This window comes from Ambystoma mexicanum, chromosome 11 (genome assembly GCF_040938575.1).
Source record: "Ambystoma mexicanum isolate Mex_15411 chromosome 11, UKY_AmexF1_1, whole genome shotgun sequence".
Classification (NCBI taxonomy): domain Eukaryota; kingdom Metazoa; phylum Chordata; class Amphibia; order Caudata; family Ambystomatidae; genus Ambystoma; species Ambystoma mexicanum.
This window is the reverse complement of record NC_090934.1, coordinates 1,328,255,492-1,328,271,581: the sequence shown is the minus strand read 5'-3', so window position 1 is coordinate 1,328,271,581 and position 16,090 is coordinate 1,328,255,492. Positions and strand designations below refer to the sequence as shown.

Sequence of the window (16,090 nt, the reverse complement as noted above, 5' to 3'; positions counted from 1 at the left end):
CACAGTGAGTAGAGCGCTTGCTTTGACATCCGTGCAGATCCTGCTGACGCAGGTTCGAATCCCGGCGGGCCAACCTCAGCCTTTTGTCCTTCCGAGGTCGATAAATGAGCACCACACACCATGGGTAATAATAAGCAGCTCAGATACCTGAGGGTTTGTAGCACTATAAATGCGAAATTATTATTCTCCAGCATGGGGTCTGGCATGGATTCACATGCTCATGAATATTCCCCGTCGTCAGGCTGGGAATCCTCTGTAAAGAAAAAACCAGTATCAGTTTCGTTTCTGATCTGTCTTTCGTAGTAATAACCAATCACTGGTCTCTGCGTCATACTGACCACAGCAAATGACTGCCCTCTACCTAAGCACCGCCTCTGGCAGCCATCTTCAGATTTTTACCGCACGTTCATGTGTTGGGATCCTCGTGCTATTGCTCTCGAGCGTTAGTGCTATTTTTTTCACGTTTTTTTCTCGAAACTTCGTTTTTTCCGGTCAAAAGAGCCTCAAGCTCCACCGACTCTCCATCCGATCAACGGGGACCCGTGTCGGATTCGTCTGCGCCCCTCAAGGGTGAAGATTTCGTTGAGCTACGTTTTGGAGGACTCTAGAAGCTTCTCAGGCCCGGACATGGCCCAGGAGAAGGGAAGCTCGACGCCCGGAAAGCTGTTCAGGGTCTGCCCTGGATGCCAGCTGCAGAACGTCTTTAAGGAGGACGAACACTCCTTTAGTCTCTACTGCTTACATGAGGACAAGACGCACGTGGAGAAGGACTGTGCGTTTTGCGGCAATATGTCGGAGCGGACCATGAAGGACCGCCACCAACGCCTCGCCAACTGGCTGGAAGGGAAGAGCCCGTCAGGCGAGAAGAAGAGGAAGAAATCCGAGCGGTCTTCTAAGGCCTTTGAGGTCGCCCCGGCGACGGGGGTCCAACACAAGGCCAAGCACCGCGAGTCCGCTGGCACCGGGAGCGCCGAACGGTCGGGCTCTACGGGCGCCAGGCAGGGCGCACCCTCCCCGGCACCTTCAGCCACGAGCCAACGCTCTGGGTCGGGTAAGAGGAAGGGCGAGTACCCGGCGAAGCTCCTGGAGAGGCCCCGGTCGAGCTCGAAGGCCCCATCGGAGGGGGAGCGAGGCAGTGTCCCCCCCCCTCAAGGATAAGGCGGTGAGCGCACCTAAGGTGGTGAAGGCCTTAATCCATCCGGCCAAGCCCTCTATCGATACTGTCGCGGCGGCCCTGGCTCAGCCTGTGGAGGCTACACCACTGGTGGCGACCTCGGGGCTCAGAGTCTCCCTGCCACCTCGGAGGGAGTCCTCTTTTGTGCCCATCGATAGGACCCCCCTGAAATCCCCGGCGGGGAAGAAAAAGGGGGGGCAGGGCGTCGTAGATTCGGCTTCAGAGGAAGAGCTGATCGAGGTCTTAAGCCACGGCCTTGGCGTGGATGAAGACCGGCCCGTCGGGATGGATCCCGACGCAGGTGACGACGACATCGTTGAGGGTGCCGACGGGGACCCTGATCGCCCGTCGGATTCCCCTCTGCCAGCGCCGCAAGACAACTCGGCGGCCATTTTGTTGGCTATACAGTCCTTATGCTCAGAGATAAGGACGAGACTGCCGTTGCCGACGGAGGAACCTCTCCCGTCGGGGGATCCTGAACCGGGACCTTCTGGTGTTCCCCCGCCCAAGAAAAGAAGGATTCACCCTCCACCTCCTTTTCAGCCGTCGCGCCCCGTCCAGCCCTCCTCCCCGTCCACCCGAGGGGATGATACGGGGACTGACACGGCAGCGACGGGTACGGACGACGAGGTATACGACGAGGATCTCCCGTCGTCACCTCCCACCAGGGCTTCTCCGCCCGACGAGATTGGATCGTTCCACTCCATGATCGCCAGGGCATCCGAGCTTTTCCAACTCTGCCCTGAGGAGAAGAAAAAGGAAGGATTCCTTTATCAACGGCGCGAGGCCAAGAGGAAGACGGTCCTCGCAGTGCCTCTACTGGACGACATTTGGGATGAGGGCCTCGCCCTCCTCAAGAACCCTTCCACGACGCCAGCTAGAAGAGACCGGTACGAGAAGAAGTACCGGGTCCCGGACGCGGCCCCCCTGTGCCTCCGGGCGCAGCCTACCCCGGACTCCGTCGTCTCCGCGGCGGCCAGGAAGAAAGCGGGGGGGTGCGGCCTCCACATCGACTTCCCCACCGGACGGCGAGGGAAAGAAATTGGACGCTATGGGACGCAGGGTCATCTCGTCTGCAGCGACGACGATTAAAGCGGCCAACGCCTTGGCTATCGTGGCCCGCTACGACAGGGAGCTATGGTACAAACTGGCTCCCCTGCTGGACTTCCTACCGGACGACAAGAGGGCGGATGCCCTGGAGATCCTACAGGAAGGTGAGGTGGCGTCGGACCACGCCATCACTATTGCGACGGACATCGCCGACACTGGGTTTCGCCAGTTGGGCAACGGCGTGTGCCTTAGGCGGCGTGGATGGCTCAAGGCTACGGACTTCCGTCAAGACGTACAGACCAGAGTCCTGGACATGCCGTTCGATGGGAACAACCTGTTTGGGAAAACAGTGGACGATTCCCTTCAGGCCATTAAAGCGGACACTGAGACGGCCCGGGCCCTTGGGGTTCTACAGCAACGACGGACGCCCTTTCGGAGCAGCGGAGGCAAGGGCGCCTCCAAAGGTTCCGGCGGCGGTTTCTCTACCTACCGTCAAGCGGCCCGCTCGTCGTCTGAGGAGGCCTACAGAGGACGAGGCAAGTCTGGCGGACCCCGCCGTCGTCGCCAAGGAGGTCCAGGCGGCAAAGCCTCGTCGAAACAGGATTGAACCGGCCGTGGGGTCGGGCCCCCACCGAAGCACCCCGGTGGGAGGCCGGCTGGCGAGCTTCGTCAGCGTGTGGGAGTCCATCTCCACCGACCGTTGGGTGCTGGATGCCTTAGCCCGGGGCCACGTGCTCGAGTTTCAAAGAAGGTGCCCGCGCGTCCCCCCCGTGGCCAGGAAAGAGCTTCACGTCCCTCAGCTTCTCCTGGAGGTAAAGGCGTTGCTCAGGAAGGGCGCCATCAAACTCGTCCCAAAGAGGCTTCGGGGCTCCTGAGTTTACTCGAGATACTTCCTCGTGAAGAAGAAGACGGGAGGATGGCGCCCCATCCTAGACCTGCGACGTCTGAACAAGTTCATCAAGGCGCAGAAGTTCCGGATGGTCACCCTCCAGCACATCCTGGGTCAGCTGGAGGAAGGAGACTTCCTGTCGTCGTTGGATTTGGAGGATGCCTACTTCCATATTCCCATCCTAAAGGGGCACCGAAAATTCCTCAGGTTTGTGGTCCAAGGGCGTCACTACCACTTCAAAGCCCTCCCCTTCGGACTACGGTCGGCACCCAGGGTATTTACCAAGTGCCTTGCATCGGTGGCGGCGCAGCTGCGCCGCGAGGGGATCCACGTCTACCCCTACCTGGACGACTGGCTCATCCGAGCCAAGACGAGGGAGCTCGCCGTGGAGCACACGGCAAGGACCGTCCAACTTCTCACGGACCTGGGATTCTCCGTGAACTACACCAAGTCCCACCTGGTACCCGCGCAAAACGCACTGTTTCTGGGAGCGAAGCTCGACACAGTGTCCCTTCTGGCCTCCCCGTCGGAGGAAAGGACCAGGTCCTTCCTGGGCAAGGTACAGCGGATGTTGGTTTCCGACGCGGCCAAGGTGAGGTCCATCAAGTCCCTCCTCGGAATGATGTCTTCTTGCATCTACCTCATTCCCATGTGCAGGCTCCGGATGCGCCCGTTGCAGGAGTTCCTGGACTCGCGCTGGACCCAAACGACGGGCGGCTTCGAGGAGAGGATCACACTCGACGAGAGTTTCCGCCGAGCGGTCCGGTGGTGGGGCACCCGCACGCATCTGACGGCGGGCATGGACTTCCAGACCCCAGACCACCAGGAGACAGTGACCACAGATGCCTCCCTGGAAGGGTGGGGAGCGCACACCGAAAATCTGCACGCGAGAGGCCTGTGGCTCCCGACGGAGAAGTCCCTCCATATCAACGTCCTGGAGCTCCGTGCAGTGTTCTGGGCCCTCAGGTCCTTCCTTCCGTCCCTCAAGGGCAAGGTGGTGAGGATCTTCACCGACAACACCACCACCATGTTTTACATCAGGAAACAGGGCGGAACCAGGTCCCCAGAACTGTCCAAGGAGGCGCAGGACCTGTGGCATTGGGCCGTCGCCCAAAGGATGTTTCTGGTGCCGTTTCATCTGGCAGGGATAAAAAACACCATCGCCGACTCACTCAGCAGGGAGCTGCGCTCGTGCCACGAGTGGGAACTACGCCAGGATCTAGTGGATCGCCTCTTCCGACGGTGGGGCACACCCCAGATCGACCTGTTCGCGACGGCGACGAACTCCAAGTGCCGGAGGTTCGCCAGCAGGTTTCCCCAGGCGAGGAGCATGGGCGATGCTTTCTCGTTCCCCTGGGAGGGCCTGTTCCTCTACGCGTTCCCTCCTTTGCCACTGCTAATCCGGCTCGTCAACCAGCTCAAGAGGTCACGGTGCAGGATGATCCTCGTCGCACCTGCGTGGCCGAGGCAGATATGGTTCCCGGACCTTCTGGACTTATCAGCGTCCCCGCCAATCAGGCTGCCCTGATTGGCGGATCTACTCTCCAGGGAAGGAGGCGCCATCCTCCACCACGACCCGAAATCGCTGAACTTGCAGGCCTGGCTCCTGCAGCGCTAGAGTTTGGAGGATACGACATACCGGCCGACTGCAGAGAGGTTCTTGCAAAGGCCAGGGCGTCCTCGACTCTTAAATGCTACGGACACAAATGGAAGAGGTTCTCTGTCTGGTGCCACGCACAGAAGATTAACCCTCTACGGATTACGGCTCCCCAGGTACTGCCGTACCTGCTGACGCTGGCCAAAGCTGGACTGGCACACGCTTCCATCAAGATTCATCTTGCTGCGATCTCCCGATACACCAGAACCACGGGCCGGACGTCCTTGTGGTCTCATCGTCTGGTGAAAGAGTTCATGAAGGGACTGTTCAGATCGTTCCCGCCGGTGAAGGCTCCGGCCCCGGCGTGGGAGCTCAACGTGGTGCTGACCAAGCTCATGGGACCTCCGTTCGAGCCTCTGCACTCGGCCCCGTTGAAGTTTCTGTCGTGGAAAACAGCGTTTCTTGCGGCCATCACCTCCGCACGACGGGTGGGAGAGATCCAGGCCCTTTCCTGCAAGGCCCCGTACTTGACTTTTCACGACACGAGGGTAGTGCTCAGGACGCACCCCTCCTTCATGCCCAAGGTACCGTCGGACTTCCATCTCAACGAACCCTTGGTGTTGCCTGTGTTCTTCCCGTCGCCTTTGTCGCCGGCTGAGAGGACTTTGCACTCGCTGGATGTGGCTAGAGCGCTGAAGTTCTACGTGGACCGCACAAAGAGTTTTCGGAAGACGTCACAACTCTTTGTGAACTTTGGACCTGTCAATCAGGGGAAGGCTCTCTCGAAGGCTTCCATTTCCAGATGGCTCTCCGGCTGCATCATGTACTGTCATCGGTTGGCAAACCGACCGCTGCCTGGCCGTCCGAGAGCCCATTCCACCAGAGCGATCGCAGCCACCACGGCGTTCCTTTCTGGTGTGCCCCTGCTGGACATATGCAGGGCTGCTACGTGGAGGTCGACGCACACCTTCACGAAATTCTACTGCGTCGATTGGGATTCCAGGGAGGAGTCCAGGGTCGGCCAAGCAGTGCTGCGCAACCTGTTCGCCTGAGGTGAGCCTGGTGAGGAGGTAAGATGCTTAATGTTGAGTTTGATGTACTGCTTAATGTTGAGCCGTTGCCACCTCCCGTGGTTGTGCATGTGTGTACTGCTATGTATTCTTTATTCATGAGCATGTGAATCCATGCCAGACCCCATGCTGGAGAAGGAACAAGTTACTTACCTGTAACTGTTGTTCTCCAGCATGGGTCTGGCATGGATTCACATGCGAACCCTCCCGCCTACCCCTCTGCGGCTCTTCACTTGGTCATACTGCCACTTCAAGTGCTTCCAAATCTGAAGATGGCTGCCAGAGGCGGTGCTTAGGTAGAGGGCAGTCATTGGCTGTGGTCAGTATGACGCAGAGACCAGTGATTGGTTATTACTACGAAAGACAGATCAGAAACGAAACTGATACTGGTTTTTTCTTTACCGAGGATTCCCAGCCTGACGACGGGGAATATTCATGAGCATGTGAATCCATGCCAGACCCATGCTGGAGAACAACAGTTACAGGTAAGTAACTTGTTCCTTGTTTTACATGCATTGACCCCTTCTTCTAAATCAGACATCGCGGATCTGCTGACAAAGCGCCCAGTAGTCTACGAAAAAGTGATTTGCGCTAGATTTTTTTTATTTTTTTTTTTAATTGAACCCCGCCCATTTACATTGAGTGTGGCGTGGAATACCTATTACAGTGGCTGATTTTGGTGTGCATCGTTTACCCACGTTGAGATCGCCTGGTGGCAGGGGAACCGTGAGTTTATTTTTCGATGCGGCGACGGGTGTTCCCAGCACACACAGACACGCGGAGCTGCGAGTGGGAGGCACGGGGCTTTCAACAGAAACAAACCTCGATCTCCTCACTTTCCCCAATAAAATCCTTTTTGTGTTTTTAATTCACTGTGCTTCTAAATGGGCCTGCCAAAATGGTAAAATGAGGGCCTCTTTAATCCCAAAATGAGTGCCAAATCAACAGACGAGGAAGGAAAGCAGACGCAGAAACCCCCTGGCAGCGCCAAGTTCGATATAAACGGCCGCAAGCGCTAAAACGGAGCACGGCACAGGTTAGAAAAGCAACACCAAGTTCTATTTGCAGTGGATTTCCCACCTGAGACTACATCGAAAGGCATTTAATAACACGTATGATGTGCACGTATAATACACGTGCCACCTGCAATGCACACGCCACAGACCGAAGTGTATGTTCCAGTTGTAGTAGGTGCATTTTATTATTTATTTTTACCGGATTCTTTCAAACTTTGCGGCAGTGACCCGCTGCTTAACCCCTCGGGCCTGAGGGGAGGGAGGGTTTGGGTCAGAGCACCGTAAACTACTTCACCCTTCCCCAGCCGAATACCGCACGTGCCAAATAAATTGATTACCCCCAAACCTCATTATGTGCGCGCACCGCGATCCTGCGGACGCCCCACGCCCCCCCACTGAAGGCCTTACCGCACTTGGCCCCGCACCGCCCGACCCCCCAGCCAAAACAAACATAAACTACCCCCCATAAATGTTCCCGGGTTCTCGCCGATGCCCTTAATGTGGCCCCCAAGCCGACCCCGCATTTCCGACGAGCCCCAGTGCCCCCACCACGTGTACCCGTCAACCCTCCCTAAGAATTTGTGACCCCTTCTCGACCCTCGCTCACCTTTTTTCTTTTCTTTCTTACCGACTGGAACCGAAACCTGCTGACGCTGGAAAACCCGGAACACCGACCTCGAACTCTCCACTGGAACCACGGCCACGACTGCAGCCAACACAGGACAGCAACACAAAAATGCTTCTTCGTAGACCACACGTGGCGGGGGCAGGAAACCGGGGGAAGAGATCGTTCGTGAAACGATCCTACCCTTTTGTAGGGTCTTCCCCCCCCCCCCAACCAATCCCAGGTACCCCAGCCACTTCCGGGGCGGCCCCCTCCCCCCCCCGTGGTCCTGAGTTAGCCCCTCCTCCCGTGCCCCCGTGGGCCGCCTGGAAGACCAGGCAGGGGGGGGGGGTCTCTGGCCCGGCAGCCCCCACTAATGGGCGGCGCCTGCCATGCCGCGTCCCGCGGCGCATTCGCCCGCCGTAGCTGGTGGTGTACTAAACGTGTCCCCCACATACACCAAAGCCAGCACAAGGAGCTTTCAGCGCAGTACATGCGTTGTCAAAACCCCGTCTCCTCTCACCCACAATCGTCTGGGTTGCTCCTGTTCCATTTTTATTGATGCAGTTGAAGTCTGGCGCTTTGTTTCCTACTATATCACCCATTATGGCCTGGCTTTAACTGCTGCCCCCTGCCACACATTGTTTCACCCGAAGCTGCCCTGGTTGTAAGCGGTGGGCACTGTTCCACCTGCTCTCGGCGCTGATAGCTATGTGACCTCTATGGGCCTGCCTGTCCGCCCATGTTCACACTATAACATTGTTTCTATGCCTAAACTGGAGCCTCGTCACCATCTGATGAGGGCGCTCCTTTCGTTACTCGCTGGTATGTCTACCTGCCCAGTGTTGCAAAGGGGTGGGGGGGGGGGGTGGAGAGGAGTGTACGGTTTGGCCCAATAACTGCTTCAGCCACCTTTCGCCCGACTAGCATTATCGTCTGCAAATCTAAGATGATGGAAAAACAATTAGAATGTATATAGCGCTACGAACCGTCAGGCATCTGAGCACTATTACCCACGGTGTGTGTTGCTCATTTATTGATCTCGGAAGAGGGTGGCGGGATTCTAACCTGCGTTGGCAGGCTCTGAACAGGATGACGTCGTCAGCGCTCTACTCACTGTGCTATGTGACTAGCTCGTAACTTTACTTGAGAAACCTAGAGGTTGGCCTGGTTGTTTGCCCAGGATAACCCAATCCTCCAACTTCAAAATTGTGGAAGTGTTGTGGAAAAAAAAAGTACCATTTTAATTACTAGCCACCCGACCATGCAAACTGTGGACGGGGTTTCTAAAATGAAAAAACTCCCGGGATGGAGGGTGATTCCCCGGACTGTCCTGGGAAAACCGGGACATCTGGTCACCCCAGAAATGCCGCAATGATGTGCTTCAAAGCCTGAAATGGGTGGGACCTGGACCCTGAGGGATCTAGTCCACATAAGGTGGGTTCAAAGCACAAATCTACCCCTTTTCCCAGATAGGGTGGCCAACTCTTTGATAGCATTTTGCGGGACACTTGCCCACAAGGCGGCGATGACGTCACCACGTCATTCAGGTTTGGCCCGCCCCCTTTTTTGCATTTTTTTTTATGGCTCCTTTAGAGCCTGCAGGTCGAGCTGTAATGCTCTGACGCCAAGCTTAATTGCAATGCAAATGGTTTGTCCTTGGGAAGTGATGGTCACGTTTTTTAACTGAAAACATGACCATTACGACCCAGGAACAAACCATTAGCATTTGAATGAAGCCAGGTGTCGAGCGTCACAGCTCGACCTGCAGGCTCTAAAGGAGCCGGGGCTGCAGAGCAGCCTGGCGAATGAAAGCAGCAGGCGCAGCGCCTTGCTGTTTAACTGCACACTTCAATTCGCAGAGTGGCTGTGATGGATGCAGGTTGTCCTGACGAAAGTCAATCTGCGTCCCGCACAGCCACTCTGCAAACGGCGGGACAGAGTTCCTAATTGAGACAATCGCGCTAAAAGCGGGACAGTTGGCCACCCTATTCCCAGAGGTTTAAGTTAATGAGGGGCAGCACAATGGGTGCTAGGAGATACCGCAAAGTACAGTGAATAACGTGAGAAAAACGATTTGCAAATGGCCGCCGAGTAACAAACGAATGGCGGCCTTCAGGCAGCAGTTTGATTTGCGTTTGAGGCTGTGCACAGGCCATCGTGAGGAAAGCTGGAGTGGGCCGGAGCAAGGAAGTCAGATGGCAATGGGCGTGCCTGGTGGAATCCCGATAGCCATCCGCATCCTGATTGCCGGTCAAGTGGCACAGTGAGTAGAGCGCTTGCTTTGACATCCGTGCAGATCCTGCTGACGCAGGTTCGAATCCCGGCGGGCCAACCTCAGCCTTTTGTCCTTCCGAGGTCGATAAATGAGCACCACACACCATGGGTAATAATAAGCAGCTCAGATACCTGAGGGTTTGTAGCACTATAAATGCGAAATTATTATTCTCCAGCATGGGGTCTGGCATGGATTCACATGCTCATGAATATTCCCCGTCGTCAGGCTGGGAATCCTCTGTAAAGAAAAAACCAGTATCAGTTTCGTTTCTGATCTGTCTTTCGTAGTAATAACCAATCACTGGTCTCTGCGTCATACTGACCACAGCAAATGACTGCCCTCTACCTAAGCACCGCCTCTGGCAGCCATCTTCAGATTTTTACCGCACGTTCATGTGTTGGGATCCTCGTGCTATTGCTCTCGAGCGTTAGTGCTATTTTTTTCACGTTTTTTTCTCGAAACTTCGTTTTTTCCGGTCAAAAGAGCCTCAAGCTCCACCGACTCTCCATCCGATCAACGGGGACCCGTGTCGGATTCGTCTGCGCCCCTCAAGGGTGAAGATTTCGTTGAGCTACGTTTTGGAGGACTCTAGAAGCTTCTCAGGCCCGGACATGGCCCAGGAGAAGGGAAGCTCGACGCCCGGAAAGCTGTTCAGGGTCTGCCCTGGATGCCAGCTGCAGAACGTCTTTAAGGAGGACGAACACTCCTTTAGTCTCTACTGCTTACATGAGGACAAGACGCACGTGGAGAAGGACTGTGCGTTTTGCGGCAATATGTCGGAGCGGACCATGAAGGACCGCCACCAACGCCTCGCCAACTGGCTGGAAGGGAAGAGCCCGTCAGGCGAGAAGAAGAGGAAGAAATCCGAGCGGTCTTCTAAGGCCTTTGAGGTCGCCCCGGCGACGGGGGTCCAACACAAGGCCAAGCACCGCGAGTCCGCTGGCACCGGGAGCGCCGAACGGTCGGGCTCTACGGGCGCCAGGCAGGGCGCACCCTCCCCGGCACCTTCAGCCACGAGCCAACGCTCTGGGTCGGGTAAGAGGAAGGGCGAGTACCCGGCGAAGCTCCTGGAGAGGCCCCGGTCGAGCTCGAAGGCCCCATCGGAGGGGGAGCGAGGCAGTGTCCCCCCCCTCAAGGATAAGGCGGTGAGCGCACCTAAGGTGGTGAAGGCCTTAATCCATCCGGCCAAGCCCTCTATCGATACTGTCGCGGCGGCCCTGGCTCAGCCTGTGGAGGCTACACCACTGGTGGCGACCTCGGGGCTCAGAGTCTCCCTGCCACCTCGGAGGGAGTCCTCTTTTGTGCCCATCGATAGGACCCCCCTGAAATCCCCGGCGGGGAAGAAAAAGGGGGGGCAGGGCGTCGTAGATTCGGCTTCAGAGGAAGAGCTGATCGAGGTCTTAAGCCACGGCCTTGGCGTGGATGAAGACCGGCCCGTCGGGATGGATCCCGACGCAGGTGACGACGACATCGTTGAGGGTGCCGACGGGGACCCTGATCGCCCGTCGGATTCCCCTCTGCCAGCGCCGCAAGACAACTCGGCGGCCATTTTGTTGGCTATACAGTCCTTATGCTCAGAGATAAGGACGAGACTGCCGTTGGGATCCTGAACCGGGACCTTCTGGTGTTCCCCCGCCCAAGAAAAGAAGGATTCACCCTCCACCTCCTTTTCAGCCGTCGCGCCCCGTCCAGCCCTCCTCCCCGTCCACCCGAGGGGATGATACGGGGACTGACACGGCAGCGACGGGTACGGACGACGAGGTATACGACGAGGATCTCCCGTCGTCACCTCCCACCAGGGCTTCTCCGCCCGACGAGATTGGATCGTTCCACTCCATGATCGCCAGGGCATCCGAGCTTTTCCAACTCTGCCCTGAGGAGAAGAAAAAGGAAGGATTCCTTTATCAACGGCGCGAGGCCAAGAGGAAGACGGTCCTCGCAGTGCCTCTACTGGACGACATTTGGGATGAGGGCCTCGCCCTCCTCAAGAACCCTTCCACGACGCCAGCTAGAAGAGACCGGTACGAGAAGAAGTACCGGGTCCCGGACGCGGCCCCCCTGTGCCTCCGGGCGCAGCCTACCCCGGACTCCGTCGTCTCCGCGGCGGCCAGGAAGAAAGCGGGGGGGTGCGGCCTCCACATCGACTTCCCCACCGGACGGCGAGGGAAAGAAATTGGACGCTATGGGACGCAGGGTCATCTCGTCTGCAGCGACGACGATTAAAGCGGCCAACGCCTTGGCTATCGTGGCCCGCTACGACAGGGAGCTATGGTACAAACTGGCTCCCCTGCTGGACTTCCTACCGGACGACAAGAGGGCGGATGCCCTGGAGATCCTACAGGAAGGTGAGGTGGCGTCGGACCAAGCCATCACTATTGCGACGGACATCGCCGACACTGGGTTTCGCCAGTTGGGCAACGGCGTGTGCCTTAGGCGGCGTGGATGGCTCAAGGCTACGGACTTCCGTCAAGACGTACAGACCAGAGTCCTGGACATGCCGTTCGATGGGAACAACCTGTTTGGGAAAACAGTGGACGATTCCCTTCAGGCCATTAAAGCGGACACTGAGACGGCCCGGGCCCTTGGGGTTCTACAGCAACGACGGACGCCCTTTCGGAGCAGCAGAGGCAAGGGCGCCTCCAAAGGTTCCGGCGGCGGTTTCTCTACCTACCGTCAAGCGGCCCGCTCGTCGTCTGAGGAGGCCTACAGAGGACGAGGCAAGTCTGGCGGACCCCGCCGTCGTCGCCAAGGAGGTCCAGGCGGCAAAGCCTCGTCGAAACAGGATTGAACCGGCCGTGGGGTCGGGCCCCCACCGAAGCACCCCGGTGGGAGGCCGGCTGGCGAGCTTCGTCAGCGTGTGGGAGTCCATCTCCACCGACCGTTGGGTGCTGGATGCCTTAGCCCGGGGCCACGTGCTCGAGTTTCAAAGAAGGTGCCCGCGCGTCCCCCCCGTGGCCAGGAAAGAGCTTCACGTCCCTCAGCTTCTCCTGGAGGTAAAGGCGTTGCTCAGGAAGGGCGCCATCAAACTCGTCCCAAAGAGGCTTCGGGGCTCCTGAGTTTACTCGAGATACTTCCTCGTGAAGAAGAAGACGGGAGGATGGCGCCCCATCCTAGACCTGCGACGTCTGAACAAGTTCATCAAGGCGCAGAAGTTCCGGATGGTCACCCTCCAGCACATCCTGGGTCAGCTGGAGGAAGGAGACTTCCTGTCGTCGTTGGATTTGGAGGATGCCTACTTCCATATTCCCATCCTAAAGGGGCACCGAAAATTCCTCAGGTTTGTGGTCCAAGGGCGTCACTACCACTTCAAAGCCCTCCCCTTCGGACTACGGTCGGCACCCAGGGTATTTACCAAGTGCCTTGCACCGGTGGCGGCGCAGCTGCGCCGCGAGGGGATCCACGTCTACCCCTACCTGGACGACTGGCTCATCCGAGCCAAGACGAGGGAGCTCGCTGTGGAGCACACGGCAAGGACCGTCCAACTTCTCACGGACCTGGGATTCTCCGTGAACTACACCAAGTCCCACCTGGTACCCGCGCAAAACGCACTGTTTCTGGGAGCGAAGCTCGACACAGTGTCCCTTCTGGCCTCCCCGTCGGAGGAAAGGACCAGGTCCTTCCTGGGCAAGGTACAGCGGATGTTGGTTTCCGACGCGGCCAAGGTGAGGTCCATCAAGTCCCTCCTCGGAATGATGTCTTCTTGCATCTACCTCATTCCCATGTGCAGGCTCCGGATGCGCCCGTTGCAGGAGTTCCTGGACTCGCGCTGGACCCAAACGACGGGCGGCTTCGAGGAGAGGATCACACTCGACGAGAGTTTCCGCCGAGCGGTCCGGTGGTGGGGCACCCGCACGCATCTGACGGCGGGCATGGACTTCCAGACCCCAGACCACCAGGAGACAGTGACCACAGATGCCTCCCTGGAAGGGTGGGGAGCGCACACCGAAAATCTGCACGCGAGAGGCCTGTGGCTCCCGACGGAGAAGTCCCTCCATATCAACGTCCTGGAGCTCCGTGCAGTGTTCTGGGCCCTCAGGTCCTTCCTTCCGTCCCTCAAGGGCAAGGTGGTGAGGATCTTCACCGACAACACCACCACCATGTTTTACATCAGGAAACAGGGCGGAACCAGGTCCCCAGAACTGTCCAAGGAGGCGCAGGACCTGTGGCATTGGGCCGTCGCCCAAAGGATGTTTCTGGTGCCGTTTCATCTGGCAGGGATAAAAAACACCATCGCCGACTCACTCAGCAGGGAGCTGCGCTCGTGCCACGAGTGGGAACTACGCCAGGATCTAGTGGATCGCCTCTTCCGACGGTGGGGCACACCCCAGATCGACCTGTTCGCGACGGCGACGAACTCCAAGTGCCGGAGGTTCGCCAGCAGGTTTCCCCAGGCGAGGAGCATGGGCGATGCTTTCTCGTTCCCCTGGGAGGGCCTGTTCCTCTACGCGTTCCCTCCTTTGCCACTGCTAATCCGGCTCGTCAACCAGCTCAAGAGGTCACGGTGCAGGATGATCCTCGTCGCACCTGCGTGGCCGAGGCAGATATGGTTCCCGGACCTTCTGGACTTATCAGCGTCCCCGCCAATCAGGCTGCCCTGATTGGCGGATCTACTCTCCAGGGAAGGAGGCGCCATCCTCCACCACGACCCGAAATCGCTGAACTTGCAGGCCTGGCTCCTGCAGCGCTAGAGTTTGGAGGATACGACATACCGGCCGACTGCAGAGAGGTTCTTGCAAAGGCCAGGGCGTCCTCGACTCTTAAATGCTACGGACACAAATGGAAGAGGTTCTCTGTCTGGTGCCACGCACAGAAGATTAACCCTCTACGGATTACGGCTCCCCAGGTACTGCCGTACCTGCTGACGCTGGCCAAAGCTGGACTGGCACACGCTTCCATCAAGATTCATCTTGCTGCGATCTCCCGATACACCAGAACCACGGGCCGGACGTCCTTGTGGTCTCATCGTCTGGTGAAAGAGTTCATGAAGGGACTGTTCAGATCGTTCCCGCCGGTGAAGGCTCCGGCCCCGGCGTGGGAGCTCAACGTGGTGCTGACCAAGCTCATGGGACCTCCGTTCGAGCCTCTGCACTCGGCCCCGTTGAAGTTTCTGTCGTGGAAAACAGCGTTTCTTGCGGCCATCACCTCCGCACGACGGGTGGGAGAGATCCAGGCCCTTTCCTGCAAGGCCCCGTACTTGACTTTTCACGACACGAGGGTAGTGCTCAGGACGCACCCCTCCTTCATGCCCAAGGTACCGTCGGACTTCCATCTCAACGAACCCTTGGTGTTGCCTGTGTTCTTCCCGTCGCCTTTGTCGCCGGCTGAGAGGACTTTGCACTCGCTGGATGTGGCTAGAGCGCTGAAGTTCTACGTGGACCGCACAAAGAGTTTTCGGAAGACGTCACAACTCTTTGTGAACTTTGGACCTGTCAATCAGGGGAAGGCTCTCTCGAAGGCTTCCATTTCCAGATGGCTCTCCGGCTGTATCATGTACTGTCATCGGTTGGCAAACCGACCGCTGCCTGGCCGTCCGAGAGCCCATTCCACCAGAGCGATCGCAGCCACCACGGCGTTCCTTTCTGGTGTGCCCCTGCTGGACATATGCAGGGCTGCTACGTGGAGGTCGACGCACACCTTCACGAAATTCTACTGCGTCGATCGGGATTCCAGGGAAGAGTCCAGGGTCGGCCAAGCAGTGCTGCGCAACCTGTTCGCCTGAGGTGAGCCTGGTGAGGAGGTAAGATGCTTAATGTTGGGTTTGATGTAATGCTTAATGTTGAGCCTTTGCCACCTCCCGTGGTTGTGCATGTGTGTACTGCTATGTATTCTTTATTCATGAGCATGTGAATCCATGCCAGACCCCATGCTGGAGAAGGAACAAGTTACTTACCTGTAACTGTTGTTCTCCAGCATGGGTCTGGCATGGATTCACATGCGAACCCTCCCGCCTACCCCTCTGCGGCTCTTCACTTGGTCATACTGCCACTTCACGTGCTTCCAAATCTGAAGATGGCTGCCAGAGGCGGTGCTTAGGTAGAGGGCAGTCATTGGCTGTGGTCAGTATGACGCAGAGACCAGTGATTGGTTATTACTACGAAAGACAGATCAGAAACGAAACTGATACTGGTTTTTTCTTTACCGAGGATTCCCAGCCTGACGACGGGGAATATTCATGAGCATGTGAATCCATGCCAGACCCATGCTGGAGAACAACAGTTACAGGTAAGTAACTTGTTCCTTATTTATCTATATCTATGGCCTCGCCAGAGCAGGCCAGAGGTCCTTGAATCTGATTGGTTGCCAGGATTCTAAAGTTACACTCTAGTGCTGTTGTATGAGGATGTGACGGGGCACTTGTGTTTTCTGCTAGAGAGCTACAACGTGCAAACATTGCGTTTGCCCAAGACACCTC

General features: G+C 57.5%; 1 protein-coding gene across 1 annotated transcript in view; it reads left to right on the top strand.

Moving 5' to 3' along the window:
- Window positions 1-16,090, top strand: part of MYO5A (myosin VA) — a 937,291-nt gene that overhangs the window by 337,314 nt on the left and 583,887 nt on the right. The window lies entirely within an intron of this gene.